At 46.5% G+C, this 23,977-nt stretch overlaps 1 protein-coding gene and 1 non-coding gene across 3 annotated transcripts in view; one reads left to right on the top strand and one right to left on the bottom strand.

Moving 5' to 3' along the window:
- SPATA13 (spermatogenesis associated 13) overlaps positions 1-23,977 on the bottom strand; it is a 223,041-nt gene that overhangs the window by 174,549 nt on the left and 24,515 nt on the right. The window lies entirely within an intron of this gene.
- Positions 20,339-20,411, top strand: TRNAE-CUC (transfer RNA glutamic acid (anticodon CUC)). The gene has a single exon. It is a non-coding gene; the product is annotated as a tRNA-Glu (tRNA).

Here is a 23,977-nt window from a genome sequence, read left to right as displayed (position 1 = left end):
TCCCCTATATATGGTTTTTATTACGCACATAATGCAACATAGCATCGGTGCTGAATAGCATGATTACCTGCAGAACCTAAATGTGAACTATCGGTACACGTCTGCACACCAAGCTCAGAATGGAGGTCTGTTACATGGAAAGCAAAACCAAGTGCCTCAAGAATAAAGGTAAAACCTGGGACTGGACACTGCAATAAATCAGAAGTGGGGCCTCATGTTCATACTTAACTCTTTCCAGATGAAAAGAAGTATTACCACAACACATCTAACTGTGCTCATTTATATATAAAACACATTTCACACATCACAAAGGACCTTCCATTATAATGCACAAGTGACATTCCCAGACGAGCATCGGCGACATGTCCTGTCTATCCCGGTTGCTATCGTATAACGCTATAGACGATGCACTGTGCAGTTCTCGCTGGTACAATGTGGATAATAATAGTGCCCAACTCATAGGCTGGCTGCCAGGTTTAGAGGGATTCATATATGTCTGAGCAGTATCTTACATAGACAGTCTGTATAAGGGATAGTCATTATTTTTAGTATTAAGAGTGCTAGGTATATACACCCGTGTTCACAGTAGCTAGAAGGCAGAAGCAACCTAGATGTCCACTGATGGATGGATGAGTGGATAAGCAGAATATGTGTGTCCAGACAATGGTGCAGCCACAATGGAGAACCATCTGGAGGCTCCTCAGAAAACTAAATGCACAGTTACCATGTGAGCCAGCAATTCCACTTCTGGGCATAGATTCAGACAAAACTCTAATCCAAAAAGATACATGAGCCCCAGTGTTCACAGCAGCATCATTCACAATAGCCAAGACATGGAAATGACCTAAATTCCCATAGACAGAGGAAAGGATAAAGAAGATGTGGTACAGGTGTTCAGTGAGATACGGCTCGGTCAGAAAAAAGAAAATGCCATTTGTAGCAACATGGATGCAATTAGAGATGATCATACTGTGAAGTGAAGAACGTCAGAAAGAGAGAGACAAATACCATATGAAACCACTTGCCTGTAGAATCTAAAATATGACAAATGAACCTATCTATGAAACAGAAACAGACTCACAGACATAGAGAACAGACTTGTGGTTGCCAAGAGGGGTAGGGGAGGGGAGGAATGGATTGGGAGTTTGAGATTAGCAGATGCAAGCTATTTTATACAGGATGGATAAACAACAAGGTCCTACTGTACCACACAGGGAACTATATTCAATATCCTGTGATAAAGCATAATGGAAAAGAATTTGAAAAAGAATATATATGTGTGTAACTGAGTCACTTTTCTGTCCAGCAGAAATTAACACAATATTGTAAATCAACCATATTTCAACTTAAAAAAAAGAAAGAAGATACTGTAGCCATGAAATAAGAATAGGATACATTTTTAAAAGAAAGAAACCATTTGAGAATATAAAAAATGCTTTACAATTGGTAGTAAAAAAGAAAAAGGCTGAGTTTTCAGTTTCCAGGCTAAACCAAGTCTGGAATTTGGGAGATGGTTTGGTTTGGATGTGGGAGCTGGGGAGCCATTTGTGCGTTGGGTTTAGCGCTGGATGAGACAGTCAAGGATGAAATCTTGGGTGATGTTTAAAGAATATGGTAAAAGAAAAGGAGCCAATGACAGACACTGAGGAGGAGGCATTGAAAGCTGGAGAAGAACCTGGACCAAAGCGAGGCCAGGGGAGGAGACTTCTGAGCTGCCAAGAGCATCATGGCACAGAGGGGTGTGGAGAGGGAGACAGAAGGGCCTCTGGTTTCACACACAGACCCCTGGTAACATTCCAGCATGTAGTTTTATCAGAAGCTCGGGAACAGAAGCCCGCAGCAGGGGACTGAACTGTGTAGGAGTGGGAGGTTTGGGGGGCGGAGCACCGTCTACATGATCCTGTGATGAGGTCTGTTTGTCAACCGAGGGGGGATGTCACAGGAGCCCTGATGTAACAGGGCAGCTGACGTCTGCCCCATGGGCACCCACGGTGGAGGTGGACCTGCGAGGGGGTCAGTCTGAGCATCCATCATGGTGTGCCAGGCCATACACAGGCTTGCTTGTCGATTTCCCTTTCTGTGTCTCCCTCCATCTTATCCAGTATCTTTTCAAGGCTTCACTCAATTTATCCAGGCATGAAAATTCTAAGACCGTCTCAATCCAGAATAGTTCTGAAAAAGGGCACTTGCTTAAACAGGGACAATGGTTTTTTTTGGGGGGGGACAATGGTTTTTGACAGTGGTTCAGGAACTTTTAAAAAAAATTAATTTGCATCAGTGACTCTAGATGTTTTGTTTTGTTTCTTTTTCCTAGGGTTAGTCACAGCCGCTTCTTGTGATTCTGAGAAAACTTTTACCATGTGACAAAGAATAACTTTTTCCCTCACATACTTCTGTGTTCAACTTTAGTTTCTGCAATTCACTCTTACTATCCTTGACTGGATATGCATACTTCTTTTATTTTCTATAAACAAAATGAGAAAAGGACATATGAGTTGAATTATTAATATAGCAGGCACTTGTTGCCAACTAACTCTGCCAACAAAACCATCAATAACATGCTGCAACCAACTGCAGACCCTCATTTCTTTAAGTCCTCTGGCTACTGGAGCCCCAGGGACAGCTGTTAATAAAGTGAACGCAGAGAGGCCCCTCTTGCTCAAAAATTCTTTAAAGCCTCACGATGTTAAAACTTTTGCCAACACAACAACAGAGCCAACAGTCTTCTGGAAAGATCGCAAAGTGGGTGATGATGCCAAGAACCTCCTCCTCACTCCTGCTGTCATACATGGGGCAACAAAACATGTCAGCAGCAAGGATGCCACCTTGGATGAGCACGGTGCCATGAGCTCCAGACCACCAAGTCAGACCAAGGTTCACATCCTGGATCCATCTTAAATAAGCAATTGAGCACGTGGGGTGAGGCCATGCCGCGCTCAGTCCTGTCCGGCTCTCTGTGACCACAGACTGTAGTCCGCCAGGCTCCTCTGTCCACGGGATTCTCCCGGCATGAATACTGGAGTGGGTTGCCATGTCCTCCTCCAGGGCCATCTTCCTGACCCAGGGATCAAACCCACGTCTCCTTGCATCGGCAGGCGGATTCTTTACCACTGGGCCACCTGGGAAGCCAGTGGAGTGAGGCACTTCCGTCCTAAGGCTTAGGACTCTGGGGAATCAGACCCGCTTCACAGACTTCTTATGAGGTCTGAACATGGCAGCCCAGGCACAGGCTTTCTCTAGAGCCCCGCACAGAGACAGTGGCGGCATTGCTGTTATTACCCTCGGGTACGTCCACTGAAGCTCTTCAGAGCAGACTGAAGCCTGGCTGCTGTTGCTTTGGTTCTGCCATCTGCCGTCTGCCTTCCTTCCCTCTGCACTTGCCGCCCTCTGTCCCACGTGTCTAGGTGAGCTCTAGGCTTCCGTGAGTCTCCGGATATGCAGACTTCCTTCTAGAAAGGAATGATTCTGCCACGTTCAGGCAGTTCACAAGGTGGGGGCGGGGGGCGGTGAGGTGCTGGTTGAAAAGCCCACACAATACCATGCATTTCTAGTGTGAATCCTGTCCTCTCATCATTAAGGAGATGGTGTCTTCAGCCAGGTGTGGTTCACCTGCCCCCTGGCCCGGGAGGATGTTTTATTTCCCCATCATCCGAGTCTGTGTTACCTGCTCACACTCCTCCGTGCCCACGCTGCTCTGAATGGTCAGGGGAGCTCTGTGTGGTTTACTGGGGTGAGACTTGCTTCAGGGCTACAGGGGACAATATACCCAGAGCTCCAGTCTTGCTTCCTTCTCTCTGTCTCTGCACAGATCTGGGGGGTGGGGATGGAATCCAGGGAGACTGGCCATCCTCCAGTGCCTGCTGTCGTCTCCCACCCAACCCCACCCGTACCCACTCTGGAGCTCGGCACATGGAGGATCTCGGACATCACCCCTGACTACGCAGTGGCCTCAGGGCCTGATCGCCTCCTAAAAAAGTTTTTTTCCTTTTTTTTTTTTTTTTTTAAAGTTTTTTTCCTGAACAGACGTCATTGAATATGTTTTATATCCTGTGTGCATTATTGGACAACCCACTGAGAGGTATAGCATCCCGGAGTTTCACTACCGAATGATTTACTAGCTTTGTTGATCATGAAGTTATATAATGTGATGACGTTCTGCAACACACTGCAGGGGTCCGTGGTGCTGGGGCAGGACTATGAGATCCACGTCAGGACACTCTCAGGCACTCTTGGCTGAAGGCTGGCTTGGTTTTCCTTGTTTCCCACGGGGCCCCACAGGGCCACGTCACTCAGTGTCTTCCCGTACGTGTCTGTCTTCTCCGCTGACGTGACCTTCAAGATGGGATGGACAAGGTCTGTTTTGCTCACTACTTTCTCACCAGCATTCCTGCCGTGCCTGGTCTGAAGTGCTGGTTGGTACTGAACAGACAGATGGATGGATGGATGGACAGATATGGGTAGATGGATGGTGGAATGGATGGATGGATGGATGGATGGATGTCCTGAGATTCAGCATGGTGTTTGGGGTGAGGAATACACCATGAGGTCTGATGTGGGGGCCTAGAGATCACTCTGCCCTGGCATAACTGACTCAAAGAGATGTTGGAATCATCAGAAAGGGATCTTAGGTAGATAATTCTCTATTTTGGTAAAACTGGCAAAGACAGTACAGGGGTTTCCTGTGCGTTCCTTACCCACCCTCCCCTCTTGCTGGCACCTTACATGTGTCAGCCCACTGTCAAGGGCACTTGTCATGACTACATGACCGAGGCAGGTGCCAGTTGCGACCTGAGCCCCATGTGGATTTAGATACAGCCATCGACCACCCTTCCCTGTGTCCTAGGCCCCGAACCTGATGCCACACTGCATGAAGCTGTCACCTCTCCTTGATCTCCTCTGGTTTGGGATAGTTTCTCGGGCTTTTCTTATTTTTCATGACAGTTTTCAAAAAGAATTGTGAAGTAGTTTATAAAAATTTCCTCCAATTTGAGTTTGATGCTTTTCTCATTATTAGACTGGGCTTGGATCTGGGGGAATTCTTGCATCAGGGGTACACACATCCTCATGACATCACTGGTGACATCAGCCGTCCTCCCCTGACTCAGGCAGCACTGTGAGGCTGTGAGCGACTCTTTTCCTTTTGATTTAATTGCAGTGCTTTATATCCGCATGTCATTCCGTCACTAAATCACAAGATGCGGGCTTGACGGAACCACGAGACACGAGCCATTTTCAGCAGTTTTTGTTGCTTTTATGCTGATGCGCTATGAGCTTGAGAACTTACTCAGTTTTCTGGGGTAGAAAACTAGGTTGACTCACTGGGGAAGACGTCTGGACGTGGGCCTGGTGCAGCCGACAAGCAGGTGCAGGAGAGACCAGGAGAGGAAGAGCTGGGAGGGTGGAGGTCGTGACCGAGGAGAGGAGACCCTCAGGTGGAGCAGCTCCGGGTGTGGCCACGGGAGGCCCTGGGAGTGGAGGCAGCGCCACCTGGGATGTCAGGAAGTGTTCCAGATGCTGGGATGTGGGCTGCGGGAGGGGGTGACGGGGACACCAATTCAGATCGGCAATAAAGAGGGTCAGGCAGCTTCCTGACCCCACGATGGGCCGTGGGGAGGAGGCCTCTGTTCTGATTTGTTTTACAAAATGTGAAACTGAAGTCGAGGGTGCTGACCCCTCTTCCTGCCCCTGAGGTTCCGGGGGCTTTGGGGCAGCGTGCTCCTGGGTGACAGCTGGGGTTCAGGCCAGGTGAGGAGGTGGAGGAGCACCTAGTGGTGATGTAGGCACTGTGTCTTTCTGCAGCCAGAGTACAGAAGGCAGGACAGATCCCCCAGGAGGGAGGTACCTGGGCCCTGGGCCGGTGAAGAGGAAGTTCAGATCAGCTCAGGGTCAAGACCAGAGGATAGCAGTAAGCCAGAGGGCTGGTATCTTGGGCTCAAGTCCAGAGTGACTGCGGCTCATGGGCTCATCCCATGAATATTTATTAGGTGCATCCTTTGCGCCTCATGGTGGCTTGGCAACAAGAATGCAGAAGTGAGCAGCACAAGGTCCCTACCATGTGGAACTGCCTTCACCTGCCTTGCCAGACACTCAGAGCAACGTGCTAATTCTCAGCTTCACCTGTCTCCTAGAACAAAGCCACCAAAACACACAGGCATAGATAATGATCTTTCAAGCACTGAGTATGCACAACTCAGAAGGTGAGTCACTAAGAGAAGCCAGCTCTCCATTCACTCAGGTCCACATGTGTATGGGTATTCTTCACCTGCATCCAGACACTCCTGGCTCTGAGTGGACAACAGTGAATGGCCAGATGACACTGCCACCTCCACGGAGCCGATGCATAGCACAGGAGGACAGGGCGCCACGGGAGGGCGTGGGAGGTGCACGCAGAGGGAAGCCTGCACCTGCCACTTCAATTCTGAAGGTGTCTGCACCTTCATCGTATAAATAATCCGTGATAACTCTCCCTTTGTTGACGTATTCACGTTTGAAAAATCCTTGTAAATGCCTACATCGTGGCCCACATGATAATCCTGAAGGGTTCTGGTTCCCAGCCAGGTTTCAAATAAGCCATGAAGAAACTGAAGGAATTGTTTTGGTCTTTTTAAAAAAATTCTTGTCTGGGTCTGGACGGTTGAGTCACCAGCCCCCAGATATTACAAACATGAGACCAAAGCATTGCCCTAAGCGTATCTGCCGGGCTCCGGAGTTCCCAGGCAAAACAGAGCCGGCAGAGAGGGTGACGGCAGGCAGGGGCCTCCCCTGGCCTCTCGGGGACATCAGCCCTGCAGGTGTGTGCTTCTCGACACCTGGTGGCCGTGCAGAGAAGTACCTGCTCCCGCCACTACAGCAAGCAGGCGCTCAGGTGGCAAGCTGGCTGACCCTCCTCATGAGTCCAGGGTGGAAGCTGCCCAGTCTCATAGCTCCAGTGAGTGGAGTTGGGGCTTTGTCTCACAGATCAATTCTACCTGGACACTAACATGCAGCAGGTCCAGGCGAATCACCCACAAACCATGAGTGCTGAGAGGGAGTTCCAGCGGCTCATGGTTCACTAGGCATTTACATCTAAATGCAGTAACTTTCCAGATTCTATCCTTCATCTTTTGTCAATCATGGCACTGTTTTAGGAAAAGAAAACACAGTGAAAACTTACACTCCAGCCTCAAAGAAAAACAGGTCAAGACAGTCTTGGAGAAGCGTCTCAGCCAGGGCCCTAGCTCTGAAACCCTCTGCAAACTTAACTCACACAAGACCTTTTCTGCATTTCATGATAATAAAATTCAAGCCAGCAAAACATTTTTGCTCCTCAAACACTTCATGTTGTATATCTAAAATGAAAATATCACAGAGGTAAAGAACGTTGTGCTGTAGATACACACAGGTCTTATAAACTGAAAACAAGATGTTAAAAGAGACAAGAGATTTGCTATTTTTTAGCCTAAACAGCAGCAAGGGAGGCAGAAAATTCAAAGGAATTAGGAATCAGAGCTGTTAAACCAAGTAGAAGGAAAAAAAAATCAAAAGCCAAGGTTCTTATTCCCAAAATATCCCTACAGGAAGCTCAGTGGAACAATTTTCCGTGGAAAACAGGAGGCATGTCTCATAAATAAACAGCTGGGCAGGGCTGTGAGTCAAACAAGGAACCCGGATGGAGGAGGGGAGGCCACCAGGCGGGCTCCGGGTGTGGGCCTCCCGACTTGAAAAGTTGGGGGTGAAGGGTCCAAGGCCAAGATGCTGAATATTTATGTCCTTCTTATAAAATGTGTCTTTCATAGAGAAATTAGTCACATTCTACGTTTCCAGAGAGTCCCTCATACTAAGAATCTCTTACACCATCCGTCTCCCCTTGTCATCAGGCTGGTGTCCATGGAGACTGGTTCTCAGTTGGAAATGGGGGAGTCAGGCAGAGATGCTCTGCTGGGGGGTCCTAGCAACCTGACTGGAACATTTGTTTCTCACATGACGGAAAGTACACACACACACACACACACACACACACACACACACAAACTGCACCAAAAGGAAGAACTCTTACTGAGGTAAAGGCTCATTCTGAATTTAAATGTAAGATCATTTCTTAATGACAACCAAGAAACAAAAATGTTAGCATCAAAAAGAGACTTTGGAATCAGGCCTGGCCCTCCCGTCCTTCCACTGGGAGCCGTACAGAGAGCACAGACCCGAGGGGCCCTGAGGCCCAGCACGGATGGATGGGTGGGTTTGCCAAAGCCCAGCTCTGCCTACAGCCATCGGGGCTCCTCACCAAACAGGCGTGTTCCCATCCATCCGTGGGGAGAGGAGACGCTGGGGAAGAGATCATGGCACAGGGGACCCAGGGACCCAGAGATGCACGGTAGGGGCTGGACCGGGATGAGGAGTGGGACCGGGCACTTACCGTCTGCCCCCCTCAGCTCCCCCCGACTCTGGTCCTGGAGGACCAGCCACCACAGGTTCATCCCCGTGATTCTGGCCGCGCTGCCCCGCTGCATCCAGGCCCGACCCTCCTCTCACCGCCTGCCCCTGAAGCTGCCCACTTTTCTTAAGGTTCAGCTCAGAGATCTCCCCTGTAAGGAGCCTCTTCTCTCCTCTCCTCATCCCTGGACCCCTGACAGGGACTGTTCTCTCCTCAGGACTCTATGTACGCGGCCAGCGGACATAGCATTACTCATTACTTCCTTCTAGTGACCCCTTTCCCAAAGATAACCTCTCCCTCCATCTCTGGCATATTTATGTGCATCCCAGGACCCCCCAAGTCCCACTCTTGGGCATCCTCCAGGAGCCCCCAGCAGGAAGCGAGGGGTGTGACCTGGAGCAAGACCCTGTTGGTTGCACCTGGTGAGGCTGGTCAGAGCCTGCACTGGTGAGTGTGCAGGCGGTGGGAAGGGGACCAGGTAGGCCGCCTGGAGGCCACCCGTGAGGGGTGGTGATGCCACATGACAGGCTGCACCCGGAGTGCGTGGAGCTGGGGGACTGTGACAAGTGTCAGTGGGGCCACTGTACAGAGCTGGCACAGGGGTATGTAGGATGGGGTGGGGTGGGGTGGGCAGGAACAGATTTGGGGCCTGAGGATCTTTCCATCTCTTCCAGGTGAGGAAAGATCATCCTCCCAAAATGTCAAGACGGAGACAAGCGATCCTGATGATTGCAGACACAGCCCATCCTCTGGACTGGAAATTGCATCTGCGGGTCACGTCCTCTCGGCAGGTTGCAGGGACCCTGTGACCAGATGCGTCCTGTGTGGGAGAAGGCCAGGGAGAAGCTAGGGGGGTGGGGCCAGAGCATGCCCCTCAGCTCATGATTCTCACTCTCTCCAACATCAAGGAAACCAGAGCAGAGGCTTTCCCACCACATCCCAGCTAGTCCCCAGCAGGTCAGACTAGAGCTCAGCTTAACTCACAAGCCCCTCACCCAGACGATTGTGGTGGGGAAAACCCTCAAGCACATAATTCAATGGCTTAGTTCAACAGCTAGTGAGGAGCGTGTTTCTAAATAACTGGAGGAAATAATTTCAAATGCTAATATGCTGGCATTAACCTGGCAGCCATTAAAAATCCATTATGAAAATTTCATCAAAATTATCTGGGAAATTAAAAAAAAGCAAGTAGCACATCTCTGAGAAGTGAGGAGGTCTCCCGGGATGTCACAGAGGCACCAGCGCGGGAGGCTTCCCTCCAGATGTCGTGTCTGTGTGGTGCAAACCAGTGCAGCCAAACGTGGGCAGCATGTGGCTCCTGCCCGTGGACACGGAGGGTGGGCTCAGCCCTGTGGCTTACAGACACCGATCCTCAGCACGATGCAGATCCTGAATTTGGAGCTGGACAAGGCGGTTTCACGTAACATCAGGAAAGTATATCACCATCTCTGCAGTTTTAAACCCCTGACTGAGACACAGCACAGAAAACGACTTCACCTCACTGGGTTCTTGCCCGAGGCCGAGACCCACCCTGCTGCCCTGGGCCCCAGGCCCCCCTCGTCCTGGCCCAGATGGCCCCTGAGTGGTGCTCCATAGTCAGAGCCTGCCTCCAGTCCTACGACCACAAGGCACCTTAACTGTCCTGCCCGAGCGTCTCTGTTTCATTTCACTGTTCTCGTCTTATCACAAGGATGTTGGTTTCTTAAGAGGACTGGTCCAGCAGGCAAACTGGGCTCTGGGAACCTGACCAGTCAGCATTATCAGGTTTCAAGGAACCAGAACACACTGAAGATTTTCATCTCTTTACCAGCTGAAATCGGCTTTATATCTGTTTTCTGATATCTATTATAGACAAGGAAACGTAAAAGAATTTCTCATAAATTCATGGTATCTGACTTCTACAGATGGTTCAGAAAGAGTCTGAAAACATCTGCAAACAAATATAGTCAGATTCACCTCTAGTTGGCTCGTACGATCCCTGCAGGTCTGTCAATGCTGGTTTCTCAGTAAAAGTAGTTTAGGAACTTTCTGCAGAATATAGACACATGCAGAGCAGGTGCAGAGGCCTTGTGTGATAAACAGAGCTTCCATGCTCCCTTTAAAGTTGTGTGGTTTTTTTGTCTGTAGTATTCTGAAGCGAGTCTCTTGGCAGATAATACACAGGAAGTCATGATACTGCCAGACTGCACTACAACAATATTGCATTTTTAGACCTTACCACGACCACTTACACTGTCTTGAGGATTACTCCTGCTCCTGCTATCGCTGTTTTATAGCAAAGGAAAAGCAATAAGCAGAGAAGCAACATGTTTGTTTTTAGGCAGGAGGACCCTTGTTGGGCTTGACCCGAAAGGGTCGATAACCATTTCTGAACCCTAATACTGAATTTTTGTAGCAAAGATTTAATAGTCCTGTGTTTACTCCATTATTATTGACTCCTATCTTAATTTCCTTTTCCTAGATCCTTTGGGTTTGTTGGTTATTTTTTCCTTCCAGCATCTTAAGGTGAGTTCTAGCTTGTATTTTTAAAATTTTGTCTAGAGTCAAGAAAGCATTTAAGGCTATCTCCTCTAAATACAACTTTCCCTCGACCCCATAGGTTTGGTGTAAGTTTCTTTAGTTTTAACGCTCACGAGACGACATGTAACTTCTCCCTTGACTTCCTCTTTGCTCTGTAGCTACTTTACGAAGGTGTGCCCTGATTCCTAAGTACTTTGATTGGATCTTTACACAGTTCATCTTATTTTATTGGATTTTGATGAAAGACCAAGTGCTCTAAAATCTTGACTTTCTTGAACTAGTTGAAATGTCCTTCCTCATCAAGTACCAAATTGGAAGGCAGGTATGCTTACCACTAAAAACTGAATTTTACAAATTTTGAAAGACAAAACACCTAAGGGAAAATGACATGTTATGTATTTGTAGGATACAAATTTCATATGTGTTAATACATGAGATTATGGACGTGTGCAGACCCTATGCACCTCTGATTGTTTAAAGTAAGCTAGATCTGCTAAATTGCAAAATAAGAATATTTATACTCACTCATTATATTTGTGCTTTATTGAATTCTGCTTATATTTCTAATGAAAGTGAAGTCGCTCAGTCGTGTCCTACTCTTTGCAACCCCACGGACTGTAGCCTAATGGGCTCCTCCGTCCATGGGATTTTCCAGGCAAGAATACTGCCTGGAGTGGATTGCCATTTCCTTCTCCAGATATTTCTAACAGCTTTTGCTTTATTTGTTAGGTCCCATCTGTTTAAGACATGCAGGCACCTTACTTCATCCAAACAATGTGAAGGTAATGTTAACAATGCATCAAATGCAGTCATCACCTGGGAAATGCAGATTAAAAGCTTCATGAGCTGTCACTGCACGGCCATGCGTTGGGAACACCAAACTGAGAAAGCAGACCACGCTAAAGGTGACAAGGAAGAAGAGGAACCCACACTTGTGTGGGGGTGTGAACTGGCACAAGCACCTTGGAAAACTGGTAAGACTTGTCACACTCACCAACCTGCAGACCCTCAAGTCAGCAGCTATACCCCCAGGTGTTTGTCAGACGGAAACACGTACACACATTTACTGTAAGACACGTACGGGAATGCCTACAGCCAGTTTACTCATAACATCCCCAAACTGGAAGCCCAAACTTCCATCCTCAGCAGAACAGACACACACATCTGGTGTCGTGCGGTAGACATCTATGCAGCCACAGGAATAGACAAACCATGCCCTACACACACCAGGCACGAATCTTGCAAATGTCCCGTCAGATGAAAGAAGCCACACATGCAAGAGAGTGCTGGGCTCACTTGTGTAAAACCCCCACACAGGCAAAGCCAAGCGGTAGTGTCGGAAGTCTGGACAGTGGATGGACACAATTCTAGGGCGGAGTAGTGAGCAGGAGGGGGCAGGCGGGGACCTGGGGCTGTTTCTTGGTCTCAGTGCTAGCACCTGGGTGTGTTCAGCATGTGAGAACCCCAGTGGCTGCCTGCACACATCTCACTTGAACACCTCTCTCTGCGTGTGATATCTTCCACCAGACTCCAAGGAAATGTGCATCAAGTGCTGCACAGAGCATCTCTTTAATTTTGCTATTGTTGTTAAATGGCCAGCACTGCCCATGGGGAAGGCATTATGATCCCATTTCACAGATCAGCCAGATGAGACTGAGGTGGAGACCACACACTTCGCTAGGGGTAGATCTCACAGAGGGGCGGCAGAGCTGGGGGGACTCTAGTCCCTTCAGTTCCTTCATCATTGTGACCACACGATGCCCTTGTTGAAGTCAAGAGCCTGGACTGAGGACAAATATCAGGAACCCAGTGTGCAGGTTATTTTTGTCTGCAGGGTGTAAAAATGGTCTTCCCTCAAGAAATTTCAAATGAATTGCTTAGAGATGGTTCAAACTAAAATTAACTCTACCATTAATTAATGGTACATCTACCTTCCCAGCTTCCCTTCCACGTTGGTTTTTATTTAATTCCCCATTGTCATGAAGCCTGGTATGGTTTATAGTTTCATTTTATACAATAAATTTCTTTCACAACAAGTTTTTACTCTTACAGTATCTGTAATGATAAAAAGAGTATATTATGTGATCCACCCAATTCCATGTAACAATATTACAGCTTTATTTAAGGCACTTGATGTGTTTATAGTAAATTAAACTCAGATCAAAAAATGTTTATTCAAAATGTACTGCCTATTTTCACCCTGCCTATTCCTAAAAAGCTTTGGTGCATAATAAAAGGTAACTATAAAATAAAGCTGAAATACATGATTTAAAACCTCACAGAAGGAGAAGAAATTAATTCAGGATAATACAAGGGCCGAGACTGAATATTAAATTCGGCTCTAAACATTCTGGAAGACAAGAAGTACACAAATCTCCTAATCCGATAAAAGGAAATAGACCCATTATTCAAAGAAGACAATTTTCCAGATACAAATTTCCAAGAGGCACTTCAAAAACATTGTACGAAAGATTTGATAGTGAGTAATATGTAGATGTAAAGTGATATGAAGAAGTTCATGTTAGGAGGAAAATTTTACAAACAGCCTTGGATTTTATATTTAGAGAATGAGTTCTAAGGAAAAAACAAAAGAAAACAAACAGAGATTGTGGATTTTACAAGGCGGCAGAGACCCGCTGGGCTGACCAGGCAGCGGCTGGGAGACAGCAGGTCACCCAGGGGTCACTCAGCAGTTTTGGGGTTGGACAAGCCCCATCCTGTGCCTCAGTTTCCCTACAGAGAAAAGTGAGAATAACACTTACCCTGCAGCCTCACATTAAAGCACTTGGGGAAATGTTCAACCAGTATAAACTCATCATCTGACTTCTACCAGCACCATCAATTTGGGGGGAAAACCCACAACTCATGTTTCCAAGGCTGAGAAGCAGTTAACATCTGTCTTTCTCCTTGCAACCTTTGTCTTGAGGGTGATGTCATTTGTTCCACTCACTGTCCTTTGCAGCTTTGTCAGGAAGGCGTTTATTAGAAAACATCAGTGGATAATGAATCAGTGCAGACTTAAAACAATGCGACATTTCCTGCTGAGTGGTGCTCACCCAACGTTCTGTCCCTCCTTCCAGGACAGGACTCTAAACACAAAAATACCCCATTTAAAGTTATGAGAGACGTAAAATGTGGGACCAAGTTCATGGAGGACTTTATCCTCCAGAAGAGCATGCTCCTCCAAGTTGACAATCATGGATTCCCACCTGGAAAATCCCAGTGAATCTGACACTGTGTGTGCATGTGTGACATGTATGCATGTTTTCACATATGTGTGAGCATGTAACCCTCAAACACGGATCCAGAATCTGAGTGACAGAGGATTCTCTTCTCCCCCAAGCATCACAGACTCAATGGACATGAGTTTCAGTAAATTCAGGGAGACAGTGAAGGACCGGGAAGCCTGGTGTGCTGCTGTCCATGGGGCTGCAAAGAGTCAGACACAACTTAGCAGTTGAACAGCAACAAGACAAGAGGCTGTCTGAAATCCCCAAACTGCAGGGCCCACTGGAACAGGAGAAGTCAGTGCTGTGTTTGGTTTGATTTTTAAAAAGACATTATTTGAAAGCTGCTAAGACCACAGACCTTAGAAGTCCTCATCACAAGAAAGAAAAAACTAACTCTGTGAGTTCACAAAGTTAGCTAGCCTTGTAGTAATCACTTCACACTCTATCAAACTATTAAGCTCTAACCTTAAACTTATACAGTATCATATGTCAACAACATCCCAATAGCACTGGAGTGAAACCAAGGCTGACATTTCACCATCAAAACTTCTGCATTACGTGTACCACACATAGTCTCGACGTGTCATTGCCAAAGCAAATGTCCACATGGGTCAAGCAGAGAAGTAACACAGAGTCATCAAGTCAGACAGGGGGTTAGGGAGGAGGCCCAGCTGGGCTGGGACATCTCTATGATGTACACTGATGAAGGACAGAACCACAGCAACACAGAAAAAAGGCACTTAGGTTGAGTGAGTTTGTATGTTCCACAAAACTGAGCCACGACTGGCATCCTTAACCAATGAGTGAAGTCACTCAGTCGTGTCTGATTCTTTGCGATGCCATGGACCATAGCCTACCAGGCTCCTCCGCCCATGGAATTTTTCAGGCAAGTGTACTGGAGTGGGTTGCCATTTCCTTAACCAATAGCCATGTGCAAAAGGCTTCTATTGACTTACACCAGTTTAAATGTGTACACATATCAACATTTGCATCATCCCATCAACTGTCACACTGCTGTGAAAGCTTTGAACGTGAATTTAACAAATAGCAGGTTGCTCAGTAGGTGAAGAAACCACCTGCCAATGCAGGAGATGTGGGTTCATCCCTGGGTAGGGAAGACCCTGTAGAAAAGGAAATGGCAACCAACTCCAGGATTTCCAATGGAAATCCCATGGACAGAGGAGTCTGGCAGGCTACAGTCCATGGGGTCACACAGAATGAGCCATGACTGAGCAACTAATACACACACACACACACAAAAGCGGCAGGATTTCCTAACCCAATCTCAGGTTTGTATGTTTCCAATATTTGTAAACCTTTGGCCTATAAACTAGCTGATGAAACTGATACTGACTTTTTTGCTTAGTTCTATATAATGACATCTTTTATACCAGGGTCATTTAATTATGCAATTCTGATTCTGAATTTAATTTGGACATAGGCATCACTGGTTATGTGGATCTGATGCTGGTCAAGGTTTTCAACTGGGAAAATAAGAGTTAAAGTGATGTGGGAAACCATGGCTGATTCATGTCAATGTATGACAAAATCCACTGAAATGTTGTGAAGTAATTAGCCTCCAACTAATAAAAAAAAAAAAAAAAGAAAGAAACAAAAAAATGAGGAAACCAGATCTGAAAGAGACACGTGCACCCCAATGTTCATCGCAGCACTGTTTATAATAGCCAGGACATGGAAGCAACCTAGATGCCCATCAGCAGACGAATGGATAAGGAAGCTGTGGTACATATACACCATGGAATATTACTCAGCTGTTAAAAAGAATTCATTTGAATCAGTTCTAATGAGATGGATGAAACTGGAGCCCATTATACAGAGTGAAGTAACCCAGAAAGATAAAGAACATTACAGCATACTAACACATATATATGGAATTTAGAAAGATGGTAATGATAACCCTATATGCAAAACAGAAAAAGAGACACAGAAGTACAGAACAGACTTTTGAACTCTGTGGGAGAAGGTGAGGGTGGGATGTTTTGAAAGAACAGCATGTATATTATCTAGGGTGAAACAGATCACCAGCCCAGGTGGGATGCATGAGACAAGTGTCGGGCCTGGTGCACTGGGAAGACCCAGAGGAATTGGGTGGAGAGGGAAGTGGGAGGGGGGATCGGGATGGGGAATACATGTAACTCCATGGCTGATTCATGTCAATGTATGACAAAACCCACTGAAATGTTGTGAAGTAATTAGCCTCCAACTAATAAAAAAAAAAATGATGTGGGAAAGAAAGGAAGGAAGGAAGAAAGAAAAAAGGAAAAGAAGAAAGAATATATAAAAAGATAAACAGCAAGGACCTATTGTATAGCACAGGGAACTATAGTCAATACCTTGTAATAACATATAATGGAAAAGAATCTGATAAAGAATACATATATATATATAAGTATATATATATATATAGCTGAATCACTTTGCCTTACATCTGTAAATCAACTATACCTCAATTTAAAAGAAGAAAAGAAAGGAGGGAGGAAACAAAACCAAAAACTCTTTGTATCAAAAACACAGGTCAAAAATCCCTTTAAAAACCCCAGTAACATGTGTAACATTGAAATTGCCAGGAGACTATACAAAGAGAACATGTCACCTTTACGATGAGAATCAAGTTTCCCAGTTTTCTATGTGTTCCAGCACACTGAGGATTGAACCAAGCTAAGTGGATGCACTTGAACCATCCAGGCTCCATCCCCACCCCACAAGGTTCCTATAGGTAGAGCACAGGTTGCTCTATTCGTTGTTTCAAAGAAAACCCGCTTTTGCTGCCCTAGTCTAAAAGCGGCTCTGCAGGGTCTGCCTGCATCTAACCCCACGCCGCCCTCTCTGCTCCCACCAGCACTCAGGGCTCCTGCCAGACCACAACTACAGTATTTCAGCTCATGCTGTCGGAGAAGTTCATGTAATCGGAGCAAGTTTTTTGTGACTGGATAATCACAGTCTCTGATCTTTATAAAAGAATTATAATCAATGGTTAGCAGGAGCCGGAGAGATTTAAACTATTAATAGATTTAAAATTGAAGTGCCTTGAAGTCCTTATTTTCCACTTTCAACTGGCAAAATTTGCACCCAGAACAGAGAAATCCTAGCTGGACTCTCACCAGGGGACTTCCCATTGTTAACACTGAGCTTTGCCAAACTGGTCCAGCCCGGCTTCCGGCACTGCCTTCCCAGGACCCGATGCTGGGTTCACAGTGCCTTCAACACCAGCAAGCGGCGCCGATTCCTCCCCTCCGACCCCGTCCTGTCCGAGCACACAAAAGCAGAGTCTGCCGGCTTCTCTGCAGGGGGGTGTCATGAGTTTCCATCCCAAGCTTTAATTACTGCCTGTGTCCTCTTAAAAGAGCACAGACAGACAGCTTTGGACAGACTTTGTTTCAAACCTTGGCTCAGCCACCTAACACGCGCGGGAGGTCTAAGAACCCCACTGCTCAGAGCCACGGCTCCCTGGTTTGGAAGAAGGGTGTGAGTGTGTGTGTTCAGTCATGTCAGACTCTTTGTGACCCCATGGACTGTAGCTCACAAGGCTCCCCTGTCCATGGGATTTCCCAGGCAAGAATACCGGAGTGGGTTGCCGTTTCCTTCTCCAGGGCATCTTCCTGACCCAGGGATCAAAGCCATGTCTCTTGCATTGTCAGGCGGATTCTTTACCATTGAGCCACCAGGGAAGCCCCTTGGAAGAAGGGTGTGTGTTGTGTTGGTAAATACACCCCTGCCCTGTTCAGAGCCTGACATGTCGTGAGCAGGTTGTTTTCCTCCTCTGCCCACTCCTGGACCAGCTCAGCTGCAGCAGTGCCCCTTGCCATTTCATTTGCTGCCCAGTATCTCCGCAGGGTCTGAGTTTGGGGAGTTGCTGCTCAGTGGGTTTAAGTGGAAGTTTAGGAGGGTCGGGGCTGAAGATGCCAGGGGGACCAAATGGTGCTTATGGGGTCAAACATACAGTCTCTCCCACTGACTAGAAGGGGGCTTTCTCAGAGCAAATCCATGAGGACTGCATTAATAGTTGCCAGGAAAACAAGTCCCAGCAGAAAAGACAAAGGACCAGGGCCAACGATGGAAACTGCCCCCAGTCCCGGGCATGGCTGGGAGAACAAATGCAACCTACTAGAGACAAATAAGAAATGCAGAACTGATGCATCCCTCAAGTGGACAGAGCAGCGAGATGCAAGAGGAGGGACCGCCAGGAACGAGATGTAAGACATCCTGCTGAGAATAAACTAGAAAAGTTGCCTCTGATGAGATGATAAATAGCAGAGACATCACTTTGCTGAGAAAGGTCCAAATTGTCAAGGCTAAGGTGTTTCCAGTGGCCGTGTATGGATGTGAGAGTTGGACTATAAAAAAGGCTGAGTGCCGAAAAATTGATGCTTTTGAACTGTGGTGTTAGAGAAGACTCTTGAGAGTCCCTTGGACTGCAAGGAGATCCAACAAGTCAATCCTAAAGGAGGTCAGTCCTGAATATTCATTGGAAGGACTGATGCTGAAGCTCCAGTACGTTGGCCACCTGATGCAAAGAGCTGATGCACTTGAAAAGACCCTGATGCTGGGAAAGATTGAAGTCAGGAGGAGAAAGGACGGTGAGATGGTTGAATGGCATCACCAACTCAAAGGACATGAGTTTGAGCAAAGTCTAGGAATAGTGAATAGTGAATGACCAGGAAGTCTGGCATGATGCCATTCACAGAGTCACAGAGTAAGAAACAACTTAGCGATTGAACAAATAATTCTAAGCACAAGTTTTTAGATGCAGATTTTTGCACATTAAACTGTCCTAACCCCTTCTGTGTTTTCAGATTCTTAAAAGTTGTGAATCAGCTTCCACGTTGGTGACACCATCTCGAATTTCTACCTCCGATTCCTATGACCACCTGGTGTTTCCTCCCTCCAGGAAGGTCCGAGAAGGGCGTTGACAAACCCCACATTAAGAATAGCTGATGGAGGGATGGCGGGTAGCCCAGTGACAGCGGGTGCAAAGGCAGGACTTAAACAATCGAGAGACTGTTTTAGAGCCCTGGTGACATCACACACTGTGAACCTTTTATTCATCCTCTGCCCGGGATGGAGAAAGAAGGGGTCACTAATTACAGAGGTGGCGGATCAGGGAGCATTCGGGTTTTATAGCAGGACCTGCCCTCTCCTTGTCTGTGATGGTGTAAACAATAACTTTTTTATTGTCTCTGATGAAGGGTGCATGAGAACGGGCAGGATGATAACAGAATCACCCCATTCCCTGCCACATCACTGGGCTGCCTGTCTGGGCCGTTACCTGGATGGGGAGCAGCTGGCTCTCTGTATCTGTGGCTCGCATTTGCGGCTGAGAGCACAGGGCCGTGCTGCAGGTGAGGAGCACAGATCCGACAGATCCGCTCACTTTTTCAGTGATTTGCTCTTTGATAATAACTGGGGCTTCCTAAGCCCCAGGGAGTCATGAATTAGATTAGAGGTTGGCAAACTCTGGCCTGGGGACCAAGTACAGCCACTGCCTGTTTTTGTTAACTAGATCTGAGCTTGGACACAGCCTCGCCCTCTGTCTACCCGAGTCCATCTTCCCTGGCTGCATCCCTACAACAATGGTAGATTGAGTAACAGCCACAGAGATCATACAAGCTGCAAGAAGCCTAAAATATTTACTGTTAGCCCTTTACACAAAAAGTTATATGACCTCTTGCTTGCTTCTCAGCAGAAAGGAGGTGCCTGACTAACCACATGTCCTTCTTCCCTGGTGCTAGGGGCGTGTTTGCACAGGATGGATGGGGTCAAGGGGCAAACCAAGGCTTCTCTTCCAAACATAGACCCCCTGGGATTGCAAAGACAAGATGACTGAAACTCCCACAGAAACACACAGCAGAGAAAACAACACCCATTGGCCTAGTCCAGGATGGAATTGCTTCTAGAGCTGAGGGTCCAAAGGATGGGACTGTCTCTAAGACCCTTCCTGACCTTGTGATAATAGATCTTGGGTTGAAAATTCCCAAATGACCAATCTGTTGAGAATCTAGCTTAGTTGTCATTAATCTTTCTATGGGGGAAAGAGAGGGTCATACTTCTGAAAAATGAGATATACAGTCACAATTTTATTTGCAACTTTGGGAGGCTCTTGGACCCCCAGAAGCCAATCCATGAGCCCCAGATTAAGAAACCCTGATCAGGAACTTCCCTGGTGGTCCAGTGGTTAAGACTCTGCACTCTCAATGCAGGAGGCCTGGGTTCAATCTCTGGTCAGGGAACTAGATCCTGCATGCCACAACTAAGAGCCCACATGCCACAACTAAGACCTGGCACAGCCAAATAAATGAAAACAAACAAACAAAACTCATTGATCAATTCATTTTTTTTTTGCTAGTTGTGGGGAAAACAGAAAAAATATTTTACCAAACGCACTGGTCAAAGAGCCTGTTTCTAATTAACTTAATTAACAATTAGCAAGCTCTTGCTCGGCAATTAATTTAAAAGTAACAGCATCTAATCAGTGCCAAACAAGTGGTGCAGACAACAGTATCTGAATTGAGAGAAGAAAGAGATCATTGTTGTTAAGTAAGATGAGGAGAATTCACAGAAATAATGTGATTTATCTGAGATCTGAGAGCAGCGAAGTCTCAGGCAAGCAGAAAGGGGCAGAGGGTACAGGGCTTGACCTACAGACAAACTCAAGGCTCGGAGAGCCCTGGGTCTTGGTTTCTTACATGTGGGCCCCAAGCAGAGAAGAATCTAAAACATCCCTAAAAGGCATCATCCTAAAGAAACAACAGATTTTAGGCATCAGAGGAGATGGTTAGGCAGTAAACTATTCCAGATCTCACACCCTGACCATCAGCACTATCAAGATTTGTGTTCATGCCAACAACCTATCTTGGGCAGAGCACGCTTGCATGGGTCTTTGGCTTAATGCTCTGCTGTTACTTTATTAAAATTTCCAATCATTTTAAATCGAAAGGACTGCATTTTTATTTTGCAAGGGATCCCACAAACTGTCTTCTTCTATTTCCTCTTATTGTTCAACTAAGACAACATACTGCAACAGATTCAGATGAAATACAAAAGATCTGAGGGTCCACCTGAGTTCTGCTGAGCCAGACGTTAAAGGCATCTGCAAAGCTTCAGAACAGTGACACACTCCTTACTTCTTTTCCTCTGTCTTGAAAAATATACTTAATTCTCATAAAAAATATGTTATTTAGGTTATGGGATTCTTACTGTGCCTTTTAAATAAATTAATAAGTATTTTGAAAACATCTCAATTTTATTTGTTTCGCGTGGCAAATATTAGTCGTCTAGCCCATTATAAACAAAAGCTCTTTGAAATCTTTGGTTTTTAAGAGCAGAAAGGGGGTCCTAAGACCAACAGGCTTGAGAATCCCTGCCTCGTAAGAATGGAACACACTCAGGAGCATGCATCCTATTAGCCCTGTTTCTCTGGCATGTGTCTGCTTGTGTCTGCTTCTTGCTTCTTCTAAGTTAGGCTGTGTGCCCAGAACTCCTGCCTGGAAGGTTCCCACTACTCTGTTCCAAGTCTCCATGGCCAAAGCTAAACCAGGGTGGCTTAAGAAGATCATATAAGGAGAGCACACTTGAACTGACAGAGAAGTGGCCAGTATTCCAAATCACTTCATCTCTCAGGACCTGTTAGAATTCACTATTAGCCCACAGTGAGCATGATAGCTTCTAACACAAGCATTTAGCATGGAATGATTGAATCCAACCATTTTCATGTAGAATTTGGTCTCCTATGTTATGTTATGTGATCCAGAGCAGAAAGGATAGTAGTTTTTTTGTGTGTTTGTTTGTTTTTTACATTAAACTCCACCACTTGGCAGTAACTGTATCAAGAGGAGCAGACTAGTAGATTTTGTAAAGAAGGTTCCCCTGGGTTTGAACTGAGATTATTATACTGCTGGATTTCTCAGCTGAGGGCCCCTCTTGACCAAGACTGTAAATCCCAGAATTTCCCAGCATCATTCCAGGAGTCTAAACAGTCTTTTAAACAGCTGCTGAGTGTCACTGGTCTCATGATTCCTTAAAGGAATTTGTCTGTGGGTGGGGGAAGTCACCGCCCATGAGTCTTCATTAAATGTTGAAGGCTGACTGTGGCGATGAAAGAAACAGGATGGAATTCTCAGAATCTCGGTGTTGATAAATAGTCCCCTCTTCCATAAACAAGGACTTGCTACAGCAAACCTAAGGCCTCCATCCTTCTGTTCAGGGAAAAGCCCATTCTTGATAAAAGAAAAGGAAATGGGTGGTTCCCACAATTGCAGTTACCCAGGCTTCCTGGTCTCACTTTTTTTTTCAGATTGGAGTATTGCAATTTTGCGTTAGTTTCTACTGTACAGAAAAGTGAGTCAGCTGTAGGTACACATATACCCCCTCTTTTTTGGATTTCCTTCCCATTCAGGTAACCACAGAACTGAGTAGAGATTCCCTAGATTTACAGTAGGTTCTCATTAGTTACCTATTTTATACATCACACCAACAGCATATATATGTCAATCCTGATCTCCCTATCCATCCCATCCTCTCTTCCCACCTTGGTATCCATATATTTGTTCTCTATGTGTGTGTCTCCATTCAAGTCCTGCAAATAGGTTCACCTGTACCTTTTTTCTAGATTCCACTTATGTGGATTAATGTATGATATTTGCTTTTCTCTTTCTAACTTATTTCACTCTGTATGAAATAAATGTAAATCCATCATGTCTCTGAAAATGGCACAGTTTCATTCTTTTTATGTCTTACTTTAACATGTTTCTTCTGGCGCTCACCTCCCAAGGCTCCACACAGGTGGAACCATAGGTCTCACCTGCCAAAAGGTAGATGGCAAGACAGCCAGAGCCAAGGTGATTTTCACCAGAGCCACACCAGCAATATCCTAGACAGAGCTGCCCCTCACCAGGCATGAGACCAGGGACGCCAGGCACCCACAGCCCCTTGACAGCCAGGGCCAGGGACCCAGAGCCTTGCCAGCCCCTGAAACTGAGGCCAGATCGGCTGCTCTGCATCCACTTTCTCCTAAGCCCTCCTTCACATCAGGTCAAGTACAAAGTCAATTTACCATCCTGAGCAGGAACCAGGAGGTTAGCAGGACATGTGGGACCGGGGAAGGCTCCAGGAAGAATTGTGAGCACAGATCCCGTCAGCATCCTCAGGAGTGGAAGGCAGTCTCCCGCCAGGACCTGAGGATCCGTCCCTCGACCCTGTCGTGCCCTTTCGGCCCCATCAAAACACAAGAGTGAGCAGCAGCTTTCCAGCCTCTCAACTTCACTGCTTTGACTTTCGTCTCCATTAGATTTTGGAAATTCTACTTTCCGAGCGGTTTCTGTTCGATGCGGTGGCTTCACACACCGTGCAGAGGCTGGGTGAGTGGTTCTGCTCCCAGAGCATCCAGTCCAACCTCCTGGGTGCATCCCGGGGGGACCTCCATCCCATACCTAAACCCTGGGGACCTTCTGTGGGCCCACAGAGTTAAAGGCTTTTAAACAGTTAATTTGACGCCTTCCTTAGCTAGATGAAAATGTGACTTTCTTCTTTCTCTCCATTAAACATTTTATTAAGTGAAACTTTGCAACTACCCAAATTGAGCCAAACCAATAAATGAGTCAAATACCTAACCCCGGCCAGATCCACATCAAATACCTCAGTGTTCCCAGTTTGGGTGACCCAGAAAACAAATATGAAGCCTCAGATCGGCTGACTCAACTGAGCTGCCCTGAACTGAACCGTGAGGAAGCCCATCAGCCAGAACCTCGGCGACCCTCCAGGGCAGGGCTGCTGGATGGAGCACGTTCAGGGTCCATCC

The sequence above is a fragment of the Dama dama genome, chromosome 30 (assembly GCF_033118175.1).
Source record: "Dama dama isolate Ldn47 chromosome 30, ASM3311817v1, whole genome shotgun sequence".
NCBI lineage: Eukaryota > Metazoa > Chordata > Mammalia > Artiodactyla > Cervidae > Dama > Dama dama.
Note: the sequence above shows the minus strand (reverse complement) of the source record. Positions and strands in the feature narration are given on the sequence as shown.